Source organism: Triturus cristatus, chromosome 4_2, assembly GCF_964204655.1.
Source record: "Triturus cristatus chromosome 4_2, aTriCri1.1, whole genome shotgun sequence".
Lineage (NCBI taxonomy): Eukaryota > Metazoa > Chordata > Amphibia > Caudata > Salamandridae > Triturus > Triturus cristatus.
The window spans coordinates 771,185,357-771,201,149 of record NC_140586.1 but is presented as its reverse complement, the minus strand read 5'-3'; positions in this window follow the sequence as shown (position 1 = coordinate 771,201,149).

Sequence of the window (15,793 nt, the reverse complement as noted above, 5' to 3'; positions counted from 1 at the left end):
TTTAAACTCTACAAACCGGGTGGACACAGTCAGACTAATAAATCTCCAGCATAGCCTAGCCTAGAAATGTATATCAACCCTTTCCCTTACCTCTGTATGTTTCAACCCAATGGACTAGAGAAACAAAATTGTCCCAGCTGTATCTATTTGGCCGGAAGAATCAGGTCGTAAAAAAATGATGCCCATATTCGAGATGCAAATCAATAGTATGATACATATACTTCTCCTCACAACATGCCAAGAGGCATTTATTGACAAACCTCAATTCAGTCTATTGTTCATAACAACATCCTTCAGTATTGGAACCGGAGCAAAAGAATCACGTTTACCGTCCGAAATATAATTAAAGTGGTGGACAGCCAATGCTTGACAAACATTCAAGAAATTACTGTTGGCCATCTTATAGTTGTCAAACCGACATAATACAAGATACCCCTCCTCACAACATGCCAAGAGGGGTATGTTGTCAATCTTCAATCCAATCTATATCTCATATTGTTATGATCCACAAATTACAGCATAATATTGAAGTTGAGAAAATAAGTCGACACAAATGGATAATCCCATTGAATTAAAGGTGTTGACCATCTTAGAATGCTAAAGGTAAGTTGCAATGTCTGAGAGTAATACATACAGCAGCCATTATCAATTAAAAAAGCCACACTAAAGAATAAAAATCTCAACCAGTAAATAAGTGTGTTAAATGGAAAAATCCAAGAAGCAACACAGAACCCTATGATCGCTTGTCCGATACAGATTAAATCCTGTTTCCTCAACATTGTCATTCAGCCAGATAGACTTAAGGACCCAGCATAAAAAACTTAAACCATAAAAAACCTTTAGTAGAAAAAGGGAGCCACTAAAATAGACATGTCCTACAGATATTTTCAGAAAGTGGTGAAATTCATGTTCCTTACTAAGCCCAAGTTCCACTGTATGGAGGCGCAATATCCACTTGGCTTCACGTTGCCTCAATAATCATTCTCCATTCCCAGTTTGTGCACCAACAGGAAACACATCTATTCCATGAAACATAAAGGGAGACTTGATGTCCCTATTACATGTATGAGAGGACAGGGAATAGCCAGTATTTCTATTTCTCTATGCCCTAACATGTTCTGATATTCTGAATCTGAGTTCCTAGTGGTACTACCAATTTACACATTACTGCATGTTCACACTATGGCATAACCCACAAATGTTGTCCGGCAATTGATAAAGGCATTAATCCTATAACTGCAGGATGTATTAAACATAAAGGTGGTTGTTATGTTCATGCTCAAAGGACACATTGTACACAAAGTAAAAGTGTAAAAACCTTTCGGTTTATGAGGCAGCCAGTTCAATTAGCTTATACTCTTGCTCGGGGGTATATACCTAGGGCTAACAATGTTCCTAATCATACGTCCCCTTCTAAAAGTAACCATAGGCTTGGACCCCTGATAACAAACCCCATTGTCTATTCGGTATACACAAGATTTTATGACTAGAGGAGTTGTATGTGCTGATAAAATCCAGCCCCTACTAGTCTTATCTTTTTTATTTGTCTTACGCAACAATGCATGTCTCTCTAGGTGGCTCACCCTGCTGTGTCTATCCCTGAGAGAAGCCCTATTATATCCCCTCTGTGACATCCTGTGCACCAAGAGTTTCAGGTTGCGCTCACACTCATTATCTTCAGTGAAGTTTCTCTTTATGAGTATCGGTTCTCCAAGATAAATGTACTTTATAGTGAAACTTGAATGTACACAACTGGGCAACAGAGTACTGATGCAAGCAGTTGGCTTGCGGCATAATGTACTTTGGATCTTATTGTCTGTGATGTAACATCTAGAAAATAAATCCTAGTGTTGTGACAGTTCATAGTGAAATTGACTTTCCGGTTGTTGCTATTGAGAAACTTTAAATAGCTCTCCATCTGAGAGAGAGACCCTTCCCATATCACTATGACATCATCTATATAGCCTCCCCTAAAAGTGACATATTCAGTCCATTCTGATGCCACCTGGTCACAGCTGTGCACCCTCTCTCACTAGCCCATCTTATGAATAGGTTGGCATACGAGGGGGCAAACCTGGACCAAATAGCAGTCCTTAAAGTTGCAGAAATCATTGGCCATCATTCAAAAAATAGATGTTACTCAAAATCAAATCTGACATTTCTTTTCACATCTGTGAATGTTCATAAAGGTTGGCATGCCTGGTAGATAGAAAAGACTCCAAAGCTCATAAACCAAGCTTCTTCTTAATACAGGTATATAGGCTCTCCACATCTAAAATCACAAACATCATCCTACCCAGATCCCATACCACATCCACAAACGTATTCAATATGTCAGATGTGTCTCTCACATAGGAAGGCAAACTAGTAAAACATGCCTTAGGAAAAACATCTACAAAGTCAGAGATGTATTCCATTGAGGAGCCAATAGCTGATATAATGGGACGGCCTGGTGGAAAGGCTGCCTCCTTGTGTATCTTGGGGAGCCTATAAAGACATGGATGTCTTGGAGAATCAACCTTCAGATATCTGTATTTCAAGTCTGTCAAAAGACATGTCTCATGCCAATGTGTTAGTCTCTCATTTATGAAAGACCTAACTGTAGTAGTGGGATTATGTCCCAAATTCCTATAGCAGTTCTTATTGCGTACCTGTCACATTACTTCAGAATGGTATAATAACCACGTTCCCCCCTTTATCTGCTTCTTGAATAACTAGGGATTCATTGGATTTCAGCATTTGCAAAGTGGCAGACTCTTCCTTAGTTAGATTTCTGGTTGTCAACCTATTGCACCTGGTTGATCTACTTCTGTCTTTTAAATCATGTATGTCACTCAAGATCCCCTTGGTAAAGAGCTCAATATCATATCATTGAATTGTGTATTCTGTGGATTTGGGTCTCAAATTACTGTGAAAATTGAGGTCAGTTTGGATGTTTAACTCAACCAGCAAGTCCTCCATATTCATTTTGAGCTCCTTGTGAAGAGGCAGTTCACAATGAACATCTTTCACATCCGAGGTAGTCATATCTGATAATTCAGTGTTTTTCTTAATATCATATACCCTTTGTGTATTTAAGGCAAAAAAGCTCTTACGTTTGAGTGTTCTAGTGAACTTAAACAAATCAATCTGAACCTTAGAGAAGTCACAACAGTTGGTAGGGCAAAACCCAAACCCTTATTCAGAACACTGATTTCAGCATTATTCAAGGTGTAATCATACAGATTTACAATCAGGTTGACAGTAGTAGAGGAATCATCAGCACCAGTGCTCATGCCAGTTATTGTTTCCCCTTCGTTTGTTGTCATGTCCTGACTCCCATGTGTGTGTCTGTTTTTTCTTGATTTTCTTCTTCTGCCACCTCTCCTTGTTTTGCTTGTGTTGGCTTTTGTCTGACACTCATATGATATCTTTTAAATTCTTCTAAAAAAGTAGAAGAGCCAAGTGGATTGAAAGTTGTTTTATAACTGATAGGTGTTGCCTCACCTATAGAAGAGACATCTGAGCTGCTCTCACCACTAGTAAGCCTGACTGGATTATCCTGCTTGCCTGTTTCCGAAGAATGGCTGCCTGGTCAAATCGTTTAGCAAATGTATAAACTCAACCACCATTGTAGTCTCGATAATTTCACAGTATTGCACACTTTTCTATCTTTAACCATATTTGAGTGTTTTTGGATGTGATCCTTAAGGATGGCATAGTTATTATCTGTTACCTTCTTTAAGTTCAAATCCTCTGTTTGCTTTTCAAGTCTCTGAATGTCCTCTCTCAATTTGGCCAACTTTCTTTCGGCATGCTTCACTAAAATATTCATCATAACTGCCAAACTATTGAAGAGGTTATCCTCCCATTCCTGTAGTAAGTCACTGTCAAGATCATCAAAATTTTCTATTTAATATTTTAGAGTAACTCCATTACACAATTTTGAGAGCTCTTGTTTATTGAATTTCTTGCATATAATAAATTTACTTTATAGGCCATCGTAAGGATTCAGATTAGAGGTCCACATCATTAGGTGTGAGTCTTCTATATAATCATTCTTTTAATTCTTGTTTCCACAGAAAAAATGAATATGGACACAACCACTGCATTTCGTCCCTTAACATGGTAACTTCTTCAGCGCTGTTAATAAAACACATAAGACTTGGACTTAAAAGCAAATAGACAAAGTAAAAACACAATATTGTGTTTTACATATACTTATACAAAACATCTTATGAAAACATTTAAAGCAACATGCAAACATATATACAACATAAAAACATCCAATGCAAAGCATTATATATGTGAATCCACACAGAGTAGAATAAGTGCAATACACGCTTATTTCAAATTATGTCCAAGGAGACTATGTAATCCTGTGTGCAATTAAGTTTATTGACCCCTGTTAACTATAACCTTAATAAACAAAGCTCGATGCTAACAATGCCATCCTAAAAATAATAGCTCATTGAAGTTCCCTAAACATTTTGGGTGCATAATGGATCACATTTATTTCTGAAATGTTCAAAATGTCATTACTACTAAAACTACTACATTATTAAAAAAGAAAAAAGGGTTTTTGGGGGGATCAACCATAATAGAACTCACATCAACTTGTGTATCCCGTTGCATTTTAATAATACCCCATATAAAGTCACTGCAAGAAAGGCCCATTTTTGCTTACCATACAATTTAATGGTGGAACATAAGCCCATTTGTCACATATTACACATAGGGCCAGATGTATCAAAATAGAATTTTGCGATTCCATTATTGCGAATTTTACCAATTCGCTATTATGGAATCGTAAAATGTGATGTATGTAGGTTTCGCAATAATATTTGCTATTTCTACATATTCCTTATAAGAGACTCGCAAATTGCGAGTTGCAAACAAGGAATGGCTTTCCATTCATTCCTATGGGCCTAAAGGCCTATAGGAATGAATGGGAATTGCATGCGCAATTTGTGAGTACCCAATTGGTACTCGCAAATTGCGCATGCAATTTCAAGGGTGCAAGGGTGCCAAATAGACACCCTGTTGCACCCCTGGAATATGCTTATGTGCACATGTGGCGCGCAGGCATGTATGTACGCCACATTGCACCTTGAAAAATGCAAAAAAGTGAATTTTTCATGGAATTCGCATATTACCACCAACTTAAAGTTGGTGGTAATTTGTGATTCCTTAAAGGCAGATCACAATTTTTTTTGCTTTCTGCATTTCAAATAAGGAATCGCAAATTGCAATTCCTTAATTGCATTCACAAAATAGTGAATCGCTATTTTTACGATTCCCCATTTTGCGAATGCCTTTTGGGATGATACAGCCCAAAAGGCTTTCCCCCATTCGCAAATGGGTTTGCGAACGGGAAATACGCTTGATACGTCTGGCCCTTAGTCCTTAGCATCATTAACTGAAAGAGTCCCTGTAAGACAAGACAAACAAGTGCCCCGTAAGCCCTCAGACCTCAAATAAATGTAACCACCCTCACAACCTCAGCCCATGTTAGGGAAAGTAATAAAAAGCTTACCAAATGTTTTTATATTTGCGTCCAAAGCTGGATAACCACTGTGGACCCCAGATTCCAATAGTCTCTAAAGGCATTCAGACTACTGTATTGTTTGAAGCAGTTGTCAGCACATGTCTCTGTAGTAATCTATGCCAATACGTAAAAAGAAAAAATATTTTACTAGAACATCATGTAATCTCTTGGGTCATACTTCCTTAATAGTTATGACAGACTCTTTCTTTAAAAATACCCAGACCCTGCTTTTGTTGAAACCACCACAACAATATCCACACACGTTGTCCCAAATTTTATAAATGGAAAAACACAAATATCAGCATAAGAATAATATATGGGCATTGCATGGCCAGGAAGCAATCAGTTCTGAGCAAGATACCAGTGACTCATGTCAAGCATACTGCTCTGAGCTCTCAACATAAATGCTCAAAGCAAGACACATTAACTTCTCATTCACTAGTACTTTCACTCAATATTTAGACTCTGCAACCCGGGTGGACACAGACTAATAAATCTCCTGCATAGCCCAGCCTAAAAATGTATACCAGCGCTATCCCTTACCTTGCTGTGTTTCAACCTTGACCGCAAAACGTTTCGATGTGTGTATTGGAAAAATTGGAGCCCTCATCCGATCAACATTTAAATTCTATGAACCGTTCTTTTTTTACTGTGTAAAGAGAAATAAAATAATTAATATTGAGAACAGACACAGCTTATGATGGTTCTTGACTTGTATATCTGATATGTATTGTTAGTCAGAATACTGATCTGTTGTGGGTTTTGAACATAATGTGATTGAACTCATTTGATCTTCTTTGTCAACTTGTTCTTAACTGTGTGCTCCTCTGCCTATTCCCAATGTTTCCTACTTTAGGGAGTTCTTAGACGGTTGACCCCATGAGTGAGCTCTTATTTACTAGTAACTAAATACAGGGTGAGGCAATAGTATACCATAACCATTTGTCTTTTCTGAACATCAATAAAATATCCACCACCATCAAACTAAAATATGCATTGGTTCAGCCCAAACAGGGCTGATGAATACCCATCACAAAATTTTTAATAGTAAAATCTACATACTTTACTGTCTACAGAATGTTATTATTTACATAATTGTATACTTGCTCATTTACACACAGAAATGAAAAAGAAAGAATGCAGCATGTAAAGATGCATAGCCCTCCGGTCCCCTTATGATCTTGCCATTATCCTATCAATCAGCACCAATATCACCGTTATTCAGCATCTTTGTGTACCAATGAAAGTAGAAACGTCTTCCTCATCATCAGAGAAGATTCCAGTGTTAACAACAGTGTTGTATTATTAGTGACGTACACCTGACATAAAGGGTTAAATTCACTAGTGAATCATTAGCTTGTTAAATCTGCAGTGAAATAATACACATACCACTCTAGTCCATTGACACTTGCTTTACTAGAATGAAAGTGCCACTACTTTCAAATCATATAGATTAATATTTTGCTAATCACAAAACCAACCTACTAATTCGTCTAAACTTTAGTAGCTACGGGTTTATTTATTTATTTGCCCAATTCCTCTATGCCATTTTGATTTAATATTTAGTATACCATGCAATATATCTAATTAAACAACTTTGAATGTGTGTATGTGTGTCAGTGACATGGAAGACATGTTCAGTTGGCATAATCTCAATCCCTATGAGGAGGAAGTGAACTGCCTTCAATTGTGGTAAAAACTGGAGGAAAATCATGGTATTGCAATGCCACCGAAGATACATTAGCCACCATAAGTTTAGTGTGGCATCTCTCATCTCATCAGTCAGGGACTTATGACTTCCGGAGGCTTGTCAATGGCCATGTCAACATTGTGATGACATGGATATTGTTTGAGTTGACACACCAATTTATGGATTATGTCAGCTGGTCATTTAGAGACAATAAGATCATAGGATGACACAGTGGTGTGATAAGCAAGGGAAAATTGCAATGGATAATAAATCTCCCATATTAAACCCAAGTTAATCGTGAGTTCAAATCTCTTAAAGTGTCTTCTTAATTCTTTTAGGAATAATATTATATATGGCTCGTACCTGATCAATACAAATTCTAAGGGCACCTCTATCCAAAAAACTAGAGAATTATCAACTATCACTTGTTCTGTTTTCATAACAATCGGTAAGAGAAACAAATGATGTTCAGCTTTTTTCATTGATAGTCCAACATAAGGAAGCCAGAGCACTCCCGTCTTTTTCTCAGGAGACGTTCAAAAATAAATTTCCAGTATTCCTCAAAGGCGGCTCAGGACAGGCGTAAATCATGTATTCCTCTTCATCACAATGAAAATATATACTAACCTTACATCTGCAGTGATTGTCACTCTCAGACCTCTCAAGTCCAAAATGCATAGGATTCTCTTGAGGAAATGACTCCACAGAAGTGTCATGAGAATGACTTCCAAGGAACTTCCCTCTTTCATTTGTGTCTCCTTGAATCTGTGTTCAATCGAAAGTTATAAATCAATGTTTTGCAGAAAAAAAGTACAACACTGTAATTAAATTAATTTGTTCTTAATTTTCTCCATGACACCACATTAGCTCAATGCCATCTAAGTTCTTTGGACCCAGAGCAGAATTCTGAGCAAAAATCCTCTAGAAATCACTGTGAGTGTGGAAGTGCCAGAAATACCCAGGGAGAAAGGACTCACAACAGCAGTCTGAGTGCTGCACCGGCTATGTGCTAAAATAAAGTGCATGAAAAGCTTATTCTCCTTCTGAACTCAACCTGTGTCGGGTGAGATCTTTGGTCTGTGCTCAGCATAGAGCTCTCTACTAATGTATCGGTCAGTTTCACATTACAGCATCATGTAAAGTAGCAGGATCGCAATGACTGCATGCAAACTGGTGCTGCGAGGGCAGTGGTGCTTTACCTGTTGGTATACTGTGGAAGTGAAATACAACAGTAGCATTGTGAATCTTATCTTGACCATCTTGACTTTTCTGATACCACTTATTGTTTTTTGAAGCATACCTTCTCCACAACCACATAACAGCACAATAACAGTCCTGAGAAGACAGTATGCTCACCTCACCTGTCATGAATAATCGCATTTCCCTACCCAGACCAGTGGTCAGCCAAATGTCCCTGCAGGAAAAAAGGCAGACTTCACCAGGCCTCCTGATTGAATAGCCAGAAGACAGTCTAGAGTCAGATGTCGGGCTGTAGATCAGCCAAAGAGAAAGGTGCAAATCTGTTTCTTTCCTGTACGTAAATCAATTGCAAACATTAAAGCACAGAAAACTCAATTTGATATGCTTATTGATTCCACTTGTTCTAAAACACAAACTAGCACTATTAAGAGGGCTTAGCAACACCATTCAAGTTGAACTGAGCGTTTCAAGTCACAAAATAGTTTATCGGCACTGAAAATCATTATTGTACATTATCTTCGCAGTAAATTATTGTCAGAATATTAGTCAATTCGCAGGAGGTTACTAAGCTAAGCTTAGCTAACCTACTAGTTCTACCCCACAGTCAAAATGTCTAGCCTCCCACACTGCCTCAGGGAGCGCCACCTCCCCAGGGCATTTACATTTTTGTGTGGGGGGCCTTGCGGGCTCCCCAAGCCTTGGTGACCGCCACCTCCCCGGTGCATTTAATATTTTAGGGAGGGGGCCTTGCAGCCCCCCAAGCCCCAGGGACCACCACCTCCCTGGGGCTATATACGTTGAAGGCAGGGGCCATGTGCCTCCCGCAGCCCTGGGGACCGCCACCTCCCCAGGGGTACAATTAAAAACTCTGTGTGGGGGGGCTCAAGCCCCCCCACACTGCCTCAAGGACCACCTGGGCTGTGCAAATGTAGGGAGGTGGCCGCCCCCTCCTGGAGCCCTAGATGGCCCTGGGCACCACCCCCCTCAGGGCTGGCTCCAGCAATGTCCTGGGGTGCTCATCCCAGGGACATGGCAAGGGTTAGCAGCTCCCCTTACCCAAAAGCAATGCCGGCTCCCACAGGAGCCGGGGAGCCGGCTCGGACCGTGGGGGCATTGGGGCTCCCCCCATGGTCCCCAACTTAAGGGCCGGCCCCAGGGGATGGGGTCCCTGGGGCCAGAAGAGGCCACTGACGGGGGCCACTAAGACACCCTCCCCTTTATTTTATTCATTTATTTAAAAAAAAAGGAAGGCTGGCCCCGGGAATGGGGTCTCCGGGGCCATAATTGGCCTTAGGAGGAGGGCCAAGTGGCACCCCTCCCCAAAACATGGGGTCCCCGGGGCTAGAAGTGGCCAAGGGAAGGGGGACCACCCAGCCCTCTCCCGTACCCTTTAAATTTAAATAAAAGAGGCAATGCTCCGGAGGGTGGGGTCCCTTGGGCCATTATTTGCCTCAGGAGGGGGGCCAGATTGCCTCCCTCCAAAATAGAAAAAAATGCTGGCCAGGCTCCGGGGGAAGGGGACCCGGGGCCAATAGTGGGCCAGGGAAAGGAGGCCATGCGGCCCCCTTCCTGTTTTTTTTTTTTTTTTTAAATGCGCAGGCCCTGGTGGATGGAGTCTCCAGGGTCCAAAACTAATAAAAGAAGGGGGACCACACAGCCCCCTTTCTAAAAATATGAAAAAAGAAAAGCTGTCATCTCGCCGGAGGCCCCACCCCCTCCCTGCACCATTCTGCAAACGCGCCCACTGGCGAGTTCTAAGTTGGGGTATTAAGTCCCCTTCATTCCTGAGGGTCCCTGGGGGCCAACTAGCCAACCAGGTACCTCTAGTAAGCCCCATACAGTGGGATTGCTGATAGGTGGTCTGAGGCCACTCCCCTTTTTACACAACTCGCCAAACACGCCTCTTGGTGCACTGCTGGTGGGGTGATGCGGTCTTCTTGTGTCCTGAGGACCTCAGAACACAAGTGGAATTCATCCCCTGAGTAGCAGTGCACCAGGAGGCACGTTTGCAGAGTGGTGTAAAAAGGGGGCATGGCCTCAGAGCACTCTCAGCAAAAAAGGTGTATGGTGCTTACTGAAGGTAACAGGAGGGCTAGTTGACCCTCGTGGACCCTCAGGAGGAAAGGGGACTTTATCCCCCAACCAAGAGCATGCCAGGAGGCGCGTTTGCAGAGTGGTGGACAAAGGGGCCGTGGCCTGTTTCCACCTATCATCAATCTCACTATCTGGGGCATACTGGAGGTATCAGGTAGACTAGTTGTCCCCTAACAACCTCCAGCAGTGAAGCAGACTTTAATCCTCATCCAAGAGTGTGCCAGGTAGTGTGTTTGCTGAGTGGTGGAGTAAGAGGGCGTGGCCTGCTATGACAATTTAGCAATCACCCTGTGTGGGACTTACTGGAGATAATAGGAAGGGTAGTTAGGGGCCAACTACCTCTCCTATTACCGACACTAAGTCCCACACAGTGGGATTGCTAAGATATCTTTGGAGGCCACGCCCCCCCTTTCTTTACCACTCTGCAAATGCACCACCTCGCACAGCACTGGTTGGGGGATGAAGTTCACTTTACTCCTGAGGGACTTTGGGGGCCAAGAAACAGCCCTGATTCCTCCTGTAAGTCCTACGCAGTGGAATTACTGAGCGCTGGTCAGAGGCCCAACCCCATTTCTGCATCACTCTGCAAACGCGACTACCAGTTAAAAAAGCATTTGTAATGTAATAGGTCTCGATTTTTGCGAGAGTTAGAGCTGTTGGCATTGTAAATGTAAAAGATTTTTACTAATGTTTTGTTGGTGTAGAGTGGATGTACATTGTGTGTAGTGGAATTATGTGGTATGTTGTGCAGTGAAATTATGTGAACAGAAGGTATATGGTATTCAGTTTATAGGAATTAAACATTTTCCGCAGTTGCCAAATATTCCATCTGCAAATCTGCAGATTTGAACAAAAATAGCCTTGTTTCTAGCTCAAACGCCCTAAATTTTCACAAAATGCAGCGTCATGTGTTACAGCGTGGTGGAAGGCCCTTTGCAAAGCTAGAATGGTCATGCGTTACTTATTGCAAAATGTGGGTATTAAACTGGTACTAATGTTGCACAAACCTCTCTTCTTTCTGTGCCTCTCTTGCCTCTTTCTGAATTTCTCTTGCTTCTTACTGCACCTTTCTTCCTTTTTCTGCACCTCAATGTCTTCTTTCTGCACTTCACTTGCCTATTTCTGCACTTCTCTTGTCCCTTTCTGCACCTTACTTGCCTCTTTCAGCACCTCTGTTGCTTTTTTCTGCAGATCTCTTGCCTTTTTCTGTACCTCTCTTGCATCTCTCTGCACCTCGCTTGCCTCTTTCTGTACCTCACTTGCCACTTTCTGCACTTCTCTTGCTTCTATCAACACCTCTCTTGCCTCTTTCGGCTCATCTCTTGCCTCTGTGTATTTCTCTTGCCTGTTTCTGCAGTTCCCTTGCCTCTTTCTGTACTTCTATTGCCTCACCTCACTTGACTCTTTCTGCACCTCACTCTCTTCCCTCTGCACTTCTCGAGCCTCTTTCTGTACCTCTCTTGCCTCTTTTTTGCACCTCAAGTGCCTCTTTCTGTGCTTCTCAAGCCTCTTTCTATACTTATCTTTCCTCTTTCTATACCTCTCTTGCCTCTTTCTGCATCTCAGTTGCCACTTTCTGCTCTTCTCTTGCCTCTTTATGAACCTCACTCTCCTTTCTGCACCTTTTTTGCCTCTTTCTGCACCCCTATTGCCTCTTTCTGCAATGCTGTTGCTTCTTTCTGTACTTCTCTTGCCTTTTCTGCACCCTTCTTGTCTCTTTCAGCACCTCTGTTGCTTCTTTCTGCACTTCTCTTCATTCTTTCTGCACCCCTCTTGCCTCTTTTTGCATCACTGTTCCCTCTTTTGGCACCATTCATGCCTGTTTCTGCACCTCTCTTGCCTGTTTCTGTACCTCGCTTGCCTCTTTCTGCACCTCTGTTGTGTCTTTCTGCACCTCACTTGCCTCTATCTGCACCTGTTTTGTACATTTCTGTATCCCTCCTGCCTCTTTTTGCAACGCTGTTCCCTCTTTCTGCACCGTTCCTGCCTGTTTCTGCACCTCTCTTGCCTCTTTCTGCACGTCTGTTACATCTTTCTGCACTTCCAGTGCCCCGTTCTGTACCCCTTTTGCTTCTTTGTGCAACTCTCCTGCCTCTTTCTGCACGTCTTTTGCCTTTTTCTGCAGTTTTCTTTTGCCTTTTTCTTCACCTCTGCTGCAAATTTCTTTGCTTCTATTGCCTCTTTCTGCACCCCTCTTGCCTTTTCTGCACCTCTGTTGCTTCTTTCTGCACTTCTCTTGCTTTTTTCTCCAACTCTGTTGCTTCTTTCTGCACCCCTCTTGTCTCTTTCTGCATCCTTCTTCCCTCTTTGTGCAACTCACTTGCCTCTTTCTATACTCTTTTCCCTCTTTCTGCACACATCTTGCCTTTGTGCACCTCTGTTCCTTCTTTCTGCAGTTCTTTTGCTTCTTTCTGCACCTCTCTTGCCTCTTTCTGTACCCCTCTTGGCTCTTCGTGCACCTCTCCTTCCTCTTTCTGCACCTCTCTTGACTTTTTCTGCTGTTCTCTTGCCTCTTTCTGCACCTCTGTTGCAAATGTATTCATCCCTCTTGCCTCTTTCAGCACTCCTCTTCCATCTTTCTGCACCTCTCTTGCCTCTTTCTGCAGTTCTTTTGCCTCCTTCTTCACCTCTGTTGCTTGTTTCTGCACTTGTCTTGCCTCTTTCTGCACCCCTCTAGCCTCTTACTGCACCCCTGTTGCTTCTTTCTGCACTTCTCTTGCTTTTTTTCTGTACCTCTCTTGTTTCTTTCTACACCCATCTTGCCTTTTTTGCACCCTTCTCCCTCTTTCTGCGCCTCTATTGCCTCTTTCTGTACCTCTGTTGCTTCTTTCTGCACTTCTTTTGCCTCTTTCTTCACCTCTCTTACTTCTGTTTGTACCCCTGTTGTCTCTTTCTGTGGTCATTTTCCCTCTTTCTGCACATCTCTTGCTTCTTTCTGCAGTTCTCTTACCATTTGCTGCACCTCACTTGCCTCTTTCTGCACTTCTGTTGCATCTTTCTGCACCTCTGTTGCCTCTTTCTGCACCTCCCTTGCTTCATTCTGCACCCCTCTTGCCTCGTTCTGCACCCCTGTTCCCTCTCTAATCATATTTCCTGCCTGTTTCTGCACTCTCGTGCCTCTTTCTCTACCTCTGTTGCTTCTTTCTGCACTTCTCTTGCCTCTTTCTTCACCCTTCATGCCTCTTTCAGCACCTCTGTTGCTTCTTTCTGCACCCCTCTTGCCTCTTTTTGCACCTGTTAGTTCTTTCTTCACTGCCCTTGCTTATTTCTGCACCTCTTTTGCAAATTTCTGAATCCCTCATTCCTTTCTGCACCCATCCTCCCCATTTCTCACCTCTCTTATTTCTTGCTGCACTTCTCCTGCTTCTTTATGTAGTGCTCTTGCTTCTTTCTGCGCTTCTCTGGTAAATTTCTGTATCCCTCTTACCTCTTTCTGCACCCCTGTTCCCTCTTTCAGTACCTTTCTTGCCTGTTTCTATACCTCTCTTGCCTCTTTCAGCACCTCTGTTGCATCTTTCTGCACTTCTGTTGCCTCTTTTTGCACCTCACTTGCTTCATTCTGCACCCTTCTTGCCTCGTTCTGCACCCCTGTTCCCTCTCTAATCATATTTTCTGCCTGTTTCTGCGCTCTCTTGCCTCTTTCTCTACCTCTGTTGCTTCTTTCTGCACCCCTCTTGCCTCTTTTAGCACCTGTTAGTTCTTTCTTCACTGCCCTTGCTTATTTCTGAACCTCTTTTGCAAATTTCTGCATCCCTCATTCCTTTCTGCACCCATCCTCCCTATTTCTCACCTCTCTTATTTCTTTCTGCACTTCTCCTGCTTCTTTATGTACTGCTCTTTCTTCTTTCTGCGCTTCTCTGGTAAATTTCTGTATCCCTCTTACCTCTTTCTGCAACCCTGTTCCCTCTTTCAGTACCTTTCTCGCCTGTTTCTGTACCTCTCTTGCCTCTTTCAGCACCTCTGTTGCTTCTTTCTGCACTTCTCTTGCTTCTTTCTGCATCAGTCTTACCTCTCTCTCCCCCCTGTGCCTCTTTGTGCACCTCTCCTAACTCTTTCTGTACCTATCTTGCCCTTTTCTGCAGTTCTCTTGCCTCTTTGTGCACCTCCATTGATCTTTATGCACTTCTCTCTCTGTCTATATCCCTCTTGCCTCTTTCTGTACCCCTGTTTCTTCTTTCTGCATTTCTTTTGCCTCTTTCTATACCTCTCTTGCTTCTTTCTGCACCCCTGTTGTCTCTTTCTGCACTCGTCTTCCCTCTTTCTGCACCTCTCTGGCTTCTTTCTGCACTTCTCTTGCTTTTTTCTGTACCTCTCTTGCTTCTTTATGCACACTATGTCCCTTTTTTGCATCCCCCTTGCCTCTTTCTGCAGTTATTTTGCCATTTTCTACACCTCTCTTGCCTCTTTCTGTACCTCACTTGCATCTTCCACACTTCTGTTGCTTCTTTCTTCACCTCTGTGGCTTCTTTGCAATTCTCTTGCTTCTTCCTGCACCTCTCTTGCCTCTTTCTGTATCCCTGTTCCCTCTTTCTGCAACTTTCCTGCCTGTTTCTTCACCTTTCTTCTATCTTTCTGTACCTCTGTTGCTTCTTTCTGTACTTCTCTTGCCTCTTTCTGCACCCCTTGTGCCTCATTACCCACCTCTGTTGCTTCTTTCTGCACTTCTCTTCCCTCTTTCTGCACCCTTCGTGCCTCTTTCAGCACCACTGTTGCTTCTTTCTGCCCTTCTCTTCCTTCTTTCTGCACTCCTCCTGCTCTTTCTGTACCCCTCTTTCCTCTTTGTGCACCTCTCCTACCTATTTATGCACCCCTCTTGCCTCTTTTTGCACCTCTGTTGGTTCTTTCTGCACCACTCTTGCTTCTTTCTGCACATCTTTTGGCAATTTCCGCATCCCTCATACCTCTTTCCGCACCCCTCTTTCCTATTTTTCCACCTCTCTTGCTTCTTTCTGCACTTCTCTTGCTTCTTTCTATACTGCTCTTGCTTCTTTCTGTACCTTCTTGCACATTTCTCTATGCCTCTAACCTCTTTTTGCACCCCTGTTCCCTCTTTCAGAACTTCTCTTGCCTCTTTCAGTACCCTCTTGCCTCTTTCAGCACCTCTGTTGCTTCTTTCTGCACTTCTCTTGCTTCCTTTTGCACCACTGTTGCCTCTTTCTGTAACCCTTTTGCCTCTTTGTACAACCCCCTGCCTCTTTTTGCACCTTTCTTGCCTTTTTCTGCAGTTCTCTTACCTCTTTCTGCACCTCTTTTTCTTCTTTTTGTACTTTTCTTTCCTCATC